General features: G+C 43.9%; 1 non-coding gene across 1 annotated transcript; it reads left to right on the forward strand.

The window, feature by feature from the left end:
* The first annotated feature begins 10,303 nt into the window (after nt 1–10,303).
* Nucleotides 10,304–10,410, forward strand: LOC133755741 (U6 spliceosomal RNA). Its single transcript, XR_009865475.1, has one exon. It is a non-coding gene; the product is annotated as a U6 spliceosomal RNA (small nuclear RNA).
* The last annotated feature ends 3,423 nt before the right edge of the window (nt 10,411–13,833 follow it).

The following is a 13,833-nucleotide window of genomic DNA, read 5'->3' on the forward strand; positions in this document are numbered from 1 at the left end:
CCTTCCGCCTGGCCAGTGCGTAGGACAGGTTCCTCATTGTTGGGCTTGGGGACAGCTAATGGTGTCCTGCAAAGTTCAACAATGTTAAAATGGACTTGTGAAGGTAAGGAAGGTTATATACAGCCTTATGTTCTTCCCTCTTTACCATTTACACTATGGGGAAGAGATTTCTTGGACGCAATGGAAGTTAGGTTGGTAACAGCAAATAATTTAAATGAGCAACATTTTTCATAGGGGCCACTGCAAAAAATCTTTTTACAAATAAAATTCAGTGACTGACTCAAAAACCTGTGTGGGTGAGTCAGTGGCCCCTTAAAAAAAAAAATACAGGCTCTTGAGCAGCTAGTACAAAAACAACTAAAAAAGGGGCATTTAGTAAAATCAAAAAGTCCTTAAAATACACCAGTATTTGTTATAAAAAAAAATCAGGTAAATGGAGGCTCTTACAAGATTTAAGAGCAGTTAATGCAGTTATAAAGGACATGGGTCCTTTACAACCTGGACTGCCATCTCCGGTTGCTATTCCTAAAGAATGGAGAGTCATTATTATAAATCTACAAGATTGTTTCTTTACCATAAAATTGGATCCTGCAGACTGTGAGCATTTTGCTTTCAGTATGCCATCATCAAATTTTAAACAACCTTATAAAAGGTATCAGTGGGTCACTTTACCACAAGAAATAAAAAATTCTCCTACATTATGTCAAAAATTTGTAGACAAAGCTATACAAATAATAAAAAAATATGCTACTGCATATATAATTCATTATATAAATAATATATTATTGGCTCATAAAATTCTACTATATTAGATAATTTGTTGTATGATACTATTCAAACTTTAACTGCTCATGGCTTGGTTATAGCTCCTAATAAAGTACAAAGAGATCGACCTCTAAATTATTTGGGTCAAATTATAAAGGATGATTATATTATTTCACAAAAAATTACAATAAAAAGGAATAGACTAAAAACATTAAATAATTATCAAAAATTATTAGGAGACATTAATTGGTTAAGACCTCATTTAAAAATAACCACAGGGAAATTAAGTCCCTTGTATTCTATCTTACATGGGGATTCAAATCCAAAGTCACTTAAAATTATAACCCCGAAAGCTTTACAGGCTTTACAATTAGTTAAAGAGGCATTATCAAAAACAAGAGTACATCAGGTAAATTATACTAAGCCATGGAGTCTGTTAATATTTTCCACAGCTTATACGCCTACAGCTTGCCTATGGCAAGAGGGAGTCTTGGAGTGGCTTCACTTGCCTCATACACAGGCAAAGATGCTTACAGATTATCCTTATTTATGTGCTTTGTTAATTACCAAAGGTAGAGCTCACTCTAAAAAATTATTTGGCAAGGAGCCAGCCACTATTGTCACACCATACAATAAAAGTCAAGTGGAGGAGCTAATGCAAAATAATAAAGATTGGGTCATAGCGCTGCAAAACTATACAGGACAGATAAAATATCATTATCCAAAACATCCTATTATAAAATTTGCAAGACATGTAAAATTGGTATTTCCAGTCTGGTTTTCGCCACAACCCTTAGCTAAAGCTCAAAATATTTTTACTGATGGGTCATCTTCAGGTAGTGCTGTGGTTTATTCTAAAGAGCACGGTGTGTATGTTAAAAGTGGTAAAAAAAACCTCTGCCCAGCAGACAAAAATAAAAACAGTCATTTTGGCCTTTACAAAATTTTCACAACCATTTAACCTTTATTCAAATTCTAAATATGTGGTTAATTTATTTCCGACTCTAGAGACAGCTCTCTTATCAGAAAAATCACCCATTCTTACTTTATTAAGACAATTACAAAAGTTAATAAAAAAAAAAACGACAAAGTTTTACATAGGACATATAAGAGGCCATAGTAAATTACCAGGTCCTTTAGCAGAAGGCAATGCCATAGCTAATATGCATACTCAGCCTATTGTAGCTACAGTGCAAGAGGCATTAAAGAGTCATAACATTCATCACCAAAACGCAGCCTCTTTGCAAAAAATGTTCTCTATTACTAAAAAACAGACAAGACAAATTGTAAAACAATGTACTCATTGTCCCCCCGTACATCATCCTCCAAAGATGGGTGTAAATCCCCGAGGTTTAAAAGCTAACATTATTTGACAAATGGATGTAACTCATGTGTCTTCTTTTGGTAAGTTAGGATATGTGCATGTGACTGTTGACACTTTTTCTCATTTTGTGCATACTTCTACTAAAACAAAAAAAGCAGTAAAAGATGTTATTCAACATCTAATTCAGTGTTTTCAAATTATGGACATTCCTTCTCAAATAAAAACTAATAATGGACCAACTTATATCTCTAAAACATTTACAAAATTTTGTGCCCAGTGGCACATAACTCATATTACAAAAATTCCTTATAATCCTCAAGGACAGACAATCATTAAAAGAGCTCATCAAACATTAAAGCTACAATTAAAACGCCTTCAAACTGCAAATTCTTATTTCTCACCTCATCATGTACTATCTCATTCATTGTTTGTTTTAAATCATTTAAATGCTAATAAAAAGGGCCTTACAGCAGCCCTACGACACTGGGACAGGGAGGTTTATAAGACCCCCCTGCCCAAAGTTCTCTAAAAAGACCTCTTAACAAAAATGTAAAAAGGTCCAAATGTGCTAATCACCTCGGGAGGAGGTTGTACTTGTGTTTTTCCACAGGGTACCGACTCTCCTGTCTAAATCCCAAATAGACTCATCAAAAAGGCCCCCGACACAGCGCCGCAAGCAGCGACGCTGAAAAAAACAAAAAAAACACATAAAACATCAAATAAAAAAATTAAAAATAATCCAACAAAGACAAAAAATCACTTGGACAATGGTCCATCACCTAGCTCGGGAAGCAAAAAAACTTCTCACTAAACAAAAAAAACCTCATACAACCTCTTATCTTTTTGTGGCTTTTCTTGCCTTAATTTCAACTCCAAAAACTGAGGGGACTTCATATTGGGCTTATGTTCCTAATCCTCCCATTGTACAGCCTATTGCGGTTAAAGTGTGTGTAGCTTATCCTAGCGCTATTTTGTTAACTCAAACTAAAGCTATAAAAATAACAAAAAAAGGTCGTTCATATAAAATTACTTGTACTACATATAAAATGACAAATTATATTACTTCTGCTAAGCCTAAGGATTTTACTACCATATTGTTGGTGCGTAGACCGCCGTTTGTGCTGCTACCTGTTAAATTAAAAAAAAAATGGTATAATAATTCTACTTTACAAGTATTAAATCTGTTAAGTGGGCTTTTGCGTCCAAAACACTCTATTGCTGCTTTAATCTTAAAAATTACTACTTTAATTACTATTATCACTAATTTTGCTTTAACAACTACTGCCCTAGTTCAAAAAATTCAAACTGCTCACTATGTCAATACATTAAATAAAAATATTACCGTAACATTAATTACACAAAAAACAATAAATCAAAAGTTAAAAACAAAAATAAATATGTTAAAAAAAGTAGTCTTGACTTTGGGACAGGATATTGCTAATCTGCAAACAATGTTTTCTACTCGTTGTCATAGTAATTTTAAGTCAATCTGTGTTACTCCGCTACCATACAATACTTCAAAACCTTAAAGAAAAATAAAAACACACTTACAGGGTGTATAACATGATAATGAGGTTACACATAATTTACATGCTTTACAAAAGAAAATAGCTGTCGTTAGTCAATCTAGGTTACAAATAAAAAATTTACAAAATATAACTACAAACTTAAAAACAAAAATCAAAAACCTAAACCCCATAACTTAAAAAAACTACCTCATAAATATGGAAATAGTGACATTAGTAGTTTTACTAATAATTCTTTTTCTTCCTAAAATCTTAAAGCTTCTATTTCATTACAAAATGTCCAACAGGAGGTCTTCAAACTTCGTCTTAAAAATAAAAAAAAAGGGGAGCTGCTGCGCCCACAGCTGTTGTGACACCCGCGTAACAAACTTTTGTTACGTTGGGGGTTCCACGCTACAGGGACGAGGTAAAAACTTTTGTGGAGTGTGGCCTCGAGCGACTTCTGTGTAACCCAGGGTTGTAAAGACTCTCGGCTCACACACGTAACAAAAAGTAAAAGGCCTAATTACTACTGGTTAATAAAGCAATGTGTCTCAACATTAATAGTGATTTTGTATTTAGTAGTTATGCCACGTAGTGCATTAGGACAAGTGCACCATAATTAAAAACAAGGGAGTCAAGTAGTGCCAATAAGCATTTCACAAAAATCAACAAAAAACACTTTAGACTTTGGCCCACCAGTCATTAGGACAATTTACGAGGAGGCATTAAACACTAACAAAAAACAACACACCCTAAACAAAATAAAACAAAGGGAGCTGAGGTGTGAGCTTTAAAGAGCTGAGGTGTAATTTAGGTTCCGGGTTATCAAAAAGTTTAGACAACATGGGAATAAAAAAGCTACATTCAATCTTACATAGGTGATATATGGGACTTGGGCTAACAAGCACCACCATCTAATAACTCCCCTGTCCCAGGTTCTCCTAATGAGAGGTTGGCTAGTAACCTGACCTTTACCTTTTCTTAAAAGTAGGACTACAAATCATCACCACAATGTCTCCCTGTGTCCCTTGTAAAGTTAATCATGTAACCCCATTAACCTTAACAAGTTTTTGTAATCTTAAAATTTCTTTTGTCTTCAACAATGTAAGCTTCCCTATATAAACTCTGGTTTTCCCGCCAATAAACTGCAGCAGCAGCATACTCAAAGAAGTGTGTGTGTCTGTCTGTCATTTCCCCGCCGATTCCTGTTTCTCCTGTGCTTTCGCCCCTCATTCTCCCTCGGGTCTGGTGACTCCGCGAGAGCCGGTCCGCGGCAGGGGCGGGGGGAAAATGAAAGACTCAGGGTCAGTGGCAAACACGAAGCCCACAAGGTCAGGGGGACTCTGTTCTTACCCCTCCACCACCCGGGCATTCTCACTGGCCTCCTTCAGATCTTCCTGGATGACCAGGTCTTTCGGGATTGACAAACTGCAAGGGTTTCCCACCCCGCACTGGTGATCTGAAACGTGGTCAAATGGGCTCCAGCTCACCCTGACATCTGGCAACTCACTTCTCCCACAGCTGTGGCTGCCTGCTGCCTCTCCAAGCTTCTCATGGTGCAGATTCCCACCCAACCCCCCAACCCCACATGTAGATCCCGCATGCACACATGTAGATACCTCCTTCCAGAACTGCAGGAAGAAGGTCTCCCTGAGTACACCCTGCCCAGCGGTGCTGCAAGGACCCTGGCCTCAGGGCTCCATGGCAGGGGCTGCCACAGGTGCATGGCTCAGCAGAGTGTCCAGCCCACAGGTACAGCATGGATTCGGCCTGTGAGTAATCTGCTGTTGAGCCATGGTGGGGTTTTGTGCACCGGGAGCTCAGCCTTGCTGCACCCTGGCAGAGATGCACAGGCCCCAGGCCAGGTGCAGTGCGATGCCTGGCAGCTGTTGAAATCTGTGAGGGGAGGCAGCGCTCACATTCAGGCCACCAGGTCCTCTTGCAGCCGCAAACTTCCCTTGAGTTCCTGTCGCTTCCACCTCTGTGGCCTCAGCTCCCCACGTGAGCTCACTCATGGGGAGGTGAGGGCTGCACAAAGGGGCCAGGCTCACTGAAAGCCTCAGCAGGAGGGAGGAGACCCAACACCAGACCAAAATTCTGTGTACCCCGCGATGACTCCCACTCTCCAGCCAAGGGGCAGTCCCGCTCCTGGCTCTGCCACTGGCTTGGGGTCCTGACCATGGAGGGACAGATGGACAGATGCGTGGGGCTGTCAGCCTGGCTCTGAGGCCTAGACCCAGGGCCAGATGAGGGGCAAGGACTGTCCCCAGCAGGCCAGAGATCCCAGAGCCTTTGGACAAGACAGGAGGGGGCAGCAGGGGCCCCACAGCCCTGCATTTGTCCCTCCGGGTCCCACGTGCAGGTGCACAGGCCCTGCAGGGTCAGCTTCTCCTGTGGCCTCTGCAGGAGCTGTGGGGCTGTGGGTGGGGGTGGGGTCTGTGCCTTTGTCCTCCATTACTGTAAGGACCCCAGCCAATCTGGACAAGGCCCACCCTTTGGACTGTGCCCTCCTCAGCACCTCAGACCCCATCTCCCAACGCAGCTGTCTCCCGAGGCTGGGCGTCCACTCAGAATTTCCCAGGATGCACCTGGACCCCTGGCAGGGGAATAGGAGGAGAAATGGGAGGGGCTGAGGGGACCAATCTGGAGTGTGTGTGTGTATGTGGGGTGAGGACTCTAAGTGGAGGCACCGGTAGTGGGCGGCAGGTAGAAAACAGCCCTGCCCCTGCACACTTAGGGGCTGAGATGGGCAGGTGCTGAAGGAGTGCCTAGCTGCTGGGGCTACTGCCCTGTGGTCCTAGGAAACCCAGAAGGGCTTTGGATCCCTCACAGGCATGGCCCATGGCTTCCCTTGGTGCTGAGTCACCAAGACTGGCCCTCCTCCCCCAGGCCAGAAGAAGCCGCTGGAAGTCAACATCTTCACCCAGTGACCCCCAGTGGGGCCTGGGCTTGCCCAGGGGGCGAGGCTGCCACCTGCTCTGCCCTCAGCTGCAACTGGACCTGCAGCCTGGCAGCTTTGGGCCTGGCAGAGCTGGGGGTGAGGGTGGTAATGGAGGCCCGGGTCTCGGCATGGGAACAGCTGCCCCAGGTCCAGCTGCTGGGCTGGAGGCCAGGGGGGCACAGATGGGGAGGCACTGGGCCTGGCCAGACACTGCAGCCTTCAAGGGCTTCAAGACTCAACTGTGAACCTTCCACCTGCATACACTCCTCTTGTCTGTGCACACTCCCCTCACCGGCACACATCGCACCTCACCTGTATATCCCCCCTCAACTGTGCATATCCCCCTCACTTGTGTCCACCCAACTTCACCTGTGCACACCACCCACCTGTGTACACTCCCCTCCCCTGCACTCACGCCCCCCTCCCCTGCAGATACCTTGCCGCACCTGTGCATACCCCCTCACCTGTGCACACCTCCTCTCCTGTGCACATCCCCTTACCTGTGCACACTCTCCTCACCTGTGACCCCCCACCTGCACACACCACCCTCACCTATGCACATTCAGTCTTACCTGTACCCCTGGCCAGGCCTTAGCATGCCTGACAGGTGGGGCTGACACCCCAGGGAATGGCTGGTGTTGGTTTGTGGCAGGTGCGGTGTGGAGCTGGGAGGGAGGCTTTTATCTTCTCTCTGTGGCCTGCTGGTGAATCCGGGGCCCCAGCTGCTGCGGGGAAGGTGTGCAGAGCCCAGGACGGAGAACTCAGTGGCCTTTCTGGGACTTTCCAGGACTTTCTGTGGGATATTCACAAACTGCGGCAGAGGCAGCATGCTGAGTCTCTGCAAGAACAAGGCTTCTGAGGCAGGGGGCCTTTGGGGAGGATGCAGGCTGGGAGGGGGGCTGCTTCATTCCACATAGGAGGGGAGTGGGATGGCAGGGGGCTCTCCCATGACTGGCATTTCCCAAGAGTCAATTAAGACATCGGGAACTGATTAGGTTCTGACACTGATGAAACCCAGAGGTAAATAGCAAAAGGAAAAGAAAATCTTGATTAGTCCTCCGTATAATTCTAATTATTCAAAGTTCATGCCTGCAGGGAGTGGACTAGGGATATTTATTTATATCCCTTTTTGTCCATCAACTTTGTGAATCTAGATTACCAGAACCCAAACTTTACCATGAGAACCTGGCTGGGGCTGGGGCTGGGGGTGGGGCTGGAGTGGAGCTGGGCTGGGCTGGGATAGGCTGAGCTCAGCAAGGGCTGAGGTTGAGGCTGGGGGTGGGGCAGTGACCTGGGATGGGTTGGTGATGCAGCTGGGGCAGGGGCTGGGGCAGGCTGGGGCTGGGGCAGGGGCTGGGGCAGGGGCTGGGGCAGGCTGGGGCTGGGGCTGGAGCTGGGGCAGGCTGGGGCTGGGGCTGGAGCTGGAGCTGGGGCTGGTGCTGGGTCAGGCTGGGGCTGAGCTTGGGGCTGGGGCAGGCTGGGGCTGGGTCTAGGGCAGGCTGAGCTTTGGCTAGGGCTGGGCTGGGCTGGGCCGGGCCAGGCCAGGCCAGGCCAGGTCAGGTCAGGGGGCTTGGCCTTGGGGTGCAGATGACCTTCCCTCCCTCCACAGCAAGAAATGCTAGAATGTCCCTGTTTGGGGCTCAGCCTTGTGCCGTCTCAGCCTCCTTCTCTTCATCCCACGGAGGTGGGAGAAAGGAGAGGAAGGAGTAGCAGGTCTGGGTCATGTGGGGGAAGCCCCCAGCAGGGCTGTTGCCCCAGAGTTGACCCTGCAGTGGCTGCCACCATGGACAGTGGAACCAGGAGGCACTGCCTGGTCTGACAGTCCTGCTTGGTCATCCAGGGCTGGGAGCCACCCCCTCTCCTGCACACACCAGTTTCCGAGGCCATGTCTCCCTGAGGAAGTGAAGAAGCCTATGGGTGGTTGAAGCCAAGCCCAGAGCTTAGGGCGCAGGAAGCCTTCATGGTTTGTAGTGACAAGAAAGGCTGAGGTGGACAGAGGCCACAGGAACACAGACGGGGACTACACGATGAGGACAGGGGCCACAGGGACGAGGACAGGAATGTTTTGCACAAAGCTATCTTGGGAGCATTGGGGGTGTGTTGCAGGATCCTGGCAGACCCCAGAGTTTGGGGGAAGCTGGGACCAGCATGGGGACACTGCAGTGACTCAGCTGCCAGTGGTGTTAAGGGACCCTGACCTGAGATGTGATGCCCACTGTAAAGATGCAGGTCTCCTGCAGCCCAGCCCCGCCATGTCCTCAGCCCCAGATGAGCAGACAGCCAGGGGCACGGGGCACTGTGTTCTGAGTCAGCGGGGACTGCAGGAGACAGTCTCCAGACTTGGTCTTGGGGCTCGTGGGCCCTATCCCTCACAGCTCCCAGCAGCGTTCCTGTTTGGGGGTGAGCTTACTGAGTAGGGGGTCAGGAAGCATTGTTTGCTCCCAGTCCCTGCTGTCCCAGGCCTGTGATATTCAAGCCCTGGAGACCCCCACCCTCTGGGGTGGCTTGGAAGCAGGAGCAAGGGGGCCTCTCAGCGCAGAGTGGGGGCAGGGAACTCTGTGTCCTGCCTGAGGTCTGCCTGCTACAAAAAATTTATTGAAATAAATCTAACCAATGGTATCGAAGATCTCTACAATGAAAATTGTATTAAAAGAAGAAATAGACATTAAAAGGTGGGGACACCTTCCATGGTCATGGATTGGAAGAATCAACATCTTCCAAATGTCCATACAACCTAAAGTAACTTATAGATTCAATGTGATACTAATCAAAATATCAACAAAATTCTTCTCAGATCTAGAAAAAATGATGCTAAAATTCATATGGAAACACAAGAGACCCTGAATAGCTAAAGTAATTTTAGGCAACAAAAGCAAAGCTGGAGGAATCAGAACACTAGACCTCAAAACATACTACATGGCAGTTACAAACAAAACAGCCTGGTACTGACACAAAAAGAGACGTGTAGACCAATGCAGCAGAATAAAAACTCTAGACATTGATCCATGCATCTACAGTCATGTATCTTTGACAAAGTTGCAAAAATCAACCTCTGGAGCAGACAGTCTCTTCAGCAAATGCTGCTGGGAAAACTGGTCCTCTGCATGTACAAGTGTGAAACAAGACCCCTGCTTTACATCTTACACAAAAATCCATTCAAAATGGATCACAGGCCTAAATCTACACCACAGTACCATCAAATTAAAAGAGAACTTTGGGGAAACCCTACAAGACCTTGGCATAGACAAAGAGTTCTTGGAGAAGACCCCAGAAGCATAGGCAACCAAACCCAAAATTAACCAGAGGGATTATGTCAAACTGAGAAGCTTCTGCACTGCCAAACACTCAGCAAAGTGGAGAGGCAAATGACAGGGTGGAGAAAATATTTGCAAACCATGCAACTGACAATTAACTTCCAGAATCTATAAAGCACTGAAGAAACTCAACAACTACTAAACAAACAATCTAGTCAAGAAATGGGCAAAGGACTTGAATGGACATTTTCCAAGAAAAGAAATTCAAATGGCCAATAGAAGCATGACAAAAATACTCAGGATTGCTATCCTTCAGGGAAATGCAAATCAAAACCACAATGAGGTTTCACTTCACCCCCATTAGAATGGCTCTCATACAGAAATCAACAAACAATAAATGCTGGCAAGGATGTGGGGAGAAGGGTACCTTAGTCCACTGTTCGTGGGAATGTAAAATGGTACAGCCACTGTGGAAGACAGTATTGAGATATCTCAAAAAGTTGAATGTATTGTGCTCGCTTCGGCAGCACATATACTAAAATTGGAACGATACAGAGAAGATTAGCATGGTCCCTGCACAAGGATGACACGCAAATTCATGAAGTGTTCCATATAAAAAAAAAAAGTTGAATGTAGACCTATCATATGACCCAGCAATCCCATACCTGGGAATTTATCCAAATGAAATGAAATCAACATAGGAAAGTGTGATCTTTACCCCTGTGTTCATTTCAGCTCAATTCACAACAACTAAGATATGGAATCAACCCAAATGTCCAGTAATTGAAGAGTGGATAAAGAAACTATGGTACATATACACTATGGAATACTACACAGTGGTAAAAATGAAATCCTGTCATTTGCAACAAAATGGATGCAACTGGAAACCATTATATTTAGTGAAATAAACCAGTTACAAAAAGACAAATACTATATGGTCTCTGGAATCTGTGGTAGCTAATGAAGTACTTAAAAATGTAATGTATAGGAACAAAATTGACACTTGAAGATATGATGATTTTGAAGAGCCTTTGCCTTGACTGTTAAAGAACAATGTTTTTCTTGTTTGTTTTTTTTGTTTTGTTTTGTTTTTCTTCTTACTAATAGGTGAACTCTCTACTTAGTATAGGGTTAATCTTATGAATATAAAAGTTAGCTGAAAATTTACCTCTGTAAAAAACAGGAATTGAACAGGAAAAGGGAGGAGGAAGAAAGGCACGAGTATGGGTGGTAGGGAGGAGGGGGGAAAGAATCATCATGTTCTTAAATCTGTATATGGCAAATGAATGAAGCTCTATTCCTTAAACAAAACTGAAAAATAAAAAAAAAAAAACCTACAAGTATATCAGTGTAAAAAATAAGGAGGCACTGACTCTTGTTGACTTTGTGGCATAGTAGGCTAAGACTGCCTGCAGCAGCAGCATCCCATATGGGAACCAGTCTGTGGCCTGGCTGCTCCTCTTCTGATCCAGCTCTCTACTAATGGCCTGGAAAAGCAGTGGAATATGGCCCAAGTGCTTGGGCTCCTGCACCTTTGTGGGAGACCCAGAAGAAGCTCCTGGCTTTGCCTTCAGATCAGCCCAACTCCAGCTGTTGCAGCCTTTTGGGGAGTAAACTAATGCATGGAAAACCTCTCTATCTCTCTCTTTAATTCTGCATCTCAAATAAGTAAATAAAATATTTTTTAAAAAATTAAATGAAAATAAGTTATCTATGAATAATATTTTCATATATATTTTATATATGAACTACATGAAATTTATTCCCTTTACATATATTTTCAAAACAAGATTTATATGCTAATATAACTTTAATGATCTGTGATTACTTTAAAATTTACAGCACATAGGTGAAATTCACTTGATTTCATTGGATTATTCTTTATAGTTACAGTCCTTGCTTTTATTCCTGCTGAACATGGTCTTTTTACTTCTTACTTGTTGAACTATTTTTAGTGCAGCATTAATCTTTTAAATTCATGTAAATTTAAAATGTTATCTCAAAAATAAAATACATAAAAATTTGAAAAGAATGACATTTGTGGCTTTTTAGATTTTTGGTGTGTATGTTAAGAATTATGTACATAGGTGGGCTGGCACTATGGTGTAGTGCACTAGGCCTCCACCTGCGGCCCTGGGGTCACAGATGGATGCCAGTTCATATCCCAGCTGCTCCTCTTTCAATCCAGCTCTCTGCTATGGACTGGGAAAGTAACAAAGATGGCCCAGGTGCTTGGGCCCTTGCATCCATGCAGGAGAACCAGAAGGCCCTGGTTCCAGGCTTTGGATCTGCTCAGCTGCAGCCTTTGCCATCATTTGGGGAGTGAACCAGCAGATGGAAGACCTTTCTCTCTTGCTCTGTCTGTAACTCTACCTCTCAAATAAATAAATAAATAAATAAATCTTTTTATTAAAAAAAGAATTATGTATTTGGGTCCCACAAGACAAACACATAACAGGTTAAGCTGCTGCCTGCAGCTCTGTCATTCCATATAGGCACCTGTTCCAGTTCCAGCGGCTCCATTAGTTCCCTGCTCATGCACCTGGTAAAGCGGTGAAAGATGGCCCCAGTGCTTGGGCCATACACTCACATGACAGACCCAGAAGAAATTGCTGGCTCCTGGTTTCATTCTGGCCCAGTGCTAGCCATTGCAGTCATCTGGGGAGTAAACCAGCCAATAGAAGACATCTCTCTCTCTCTGTCTCTCCCTCTATAACTCTGCCTTTCAAATAAATACACCTTTTTTAAAAAAAATAATTATGAACAAATTGAAATGTCTGTGTAATGATTCTCAACACCAGGAAAATCTAAATTTTAAACAAAAAAATAAGCCTATCTTTTAATCCCATATTCCATTTTTATATTGCTGTAAAACAATTTAGTTCCAAATACACATGCAAACACTCTATGATTTTTCTTATGTTAATGAAACAATCAAAAATAAATGTTCATTTCCAGTCTTTCCACTCAGCATGACAATAAAAATCAATTTACATATTTATTATCACTGTCAATATTAATTAAAATATTTCCAACTACTTTAATATTAGCATGACATTAAATATTTTATAGCCCCTTAACCCTATGCACCAAATAAGATATTGGTATTTTAGCTTAATTTTTATTAACAACAATTGTACACACTTATGGGCTACAGTGTGACATTTCAATATCCTTATATTATGTATGGTGATCAAATCAACATTTATTCTTCTTTGATATTATTCTATGGTTGAAGTCCTTGAGTTCCTGTCTCCTGTTTTCTCATAAAACATGTACTAGATTACTGTGACCTAGTCACCCAATTGTACTGTATGACAAGAGGAACTCACTCCTGATGTAACTCTGACTGGCACCAAATATCCAAAATGTTTTCCCGTATAGTTTTAAAAATTGAATTTGTTTGAAAGGCAAAGAGACAGAGAACAGAGAGAGAATATGTGTGTATATGTGTGAGAGAGGCAGATAGAGCGGGAAAGAGAGGAAGACAGCACTTCCATGCCCACAATAAGCAGAGCTTATCTGGGGTAGACTGAAACTGGCAGCAGGGAATTCAGTATCAGTCTCCAATCTGGGTAGTGTGAATGGAACTACTTATGCCATTACCTACTTCCTCTGGTATCCCAAGCAGTCTTTCTCACTATGCCAAATGCCATTCCACAACCTTTTGGAAATATTCTGAAATACCTCCAGCTTCCACGGGATGCGGCCATAGTCCTCTGGGTGCACTCCATCACTGTGTGGTCTCCTGCTCCACCTTAACTCCACACTCCCCACACATGACTGTGACTTCATCTCTTATCCCCCATCAGCCTATCACCTCCACTTTTGTATATGGTCTAACATGACAATACAGCATCAACTTTTGGTATGTGGGTACCAAGTCTGTCTCTGCCTGAGATGTGGGTACTGACAAGCCCAGTGTGCCATGCTGCTCTGTGTCACCTGCTGGACCCTGTAACCCAGACAGAACAAGTCAGCAAATCACAGAAGGACAGGTTTGAGGCAACAAACCCAGACCATGAGCCAGTAGGTGAAGGC

The sequence above is a fragment of the Lepus europaeus genome, unplaced genomic scaffold (genome assembly GCF_033115175.1).
Source record: "Lepus europaeus isolate LE1 unplaced genomic scaffold, mLepTim1.pri SCAFFOLD_92, whole genome shotgun sequence".
Classification (NCBI taxonomy): Eukaryota; Metazoa; Chordata; class Mammalia; order Lagomorpha; family Leporidae; genus Lepus; species Lepus europaeus.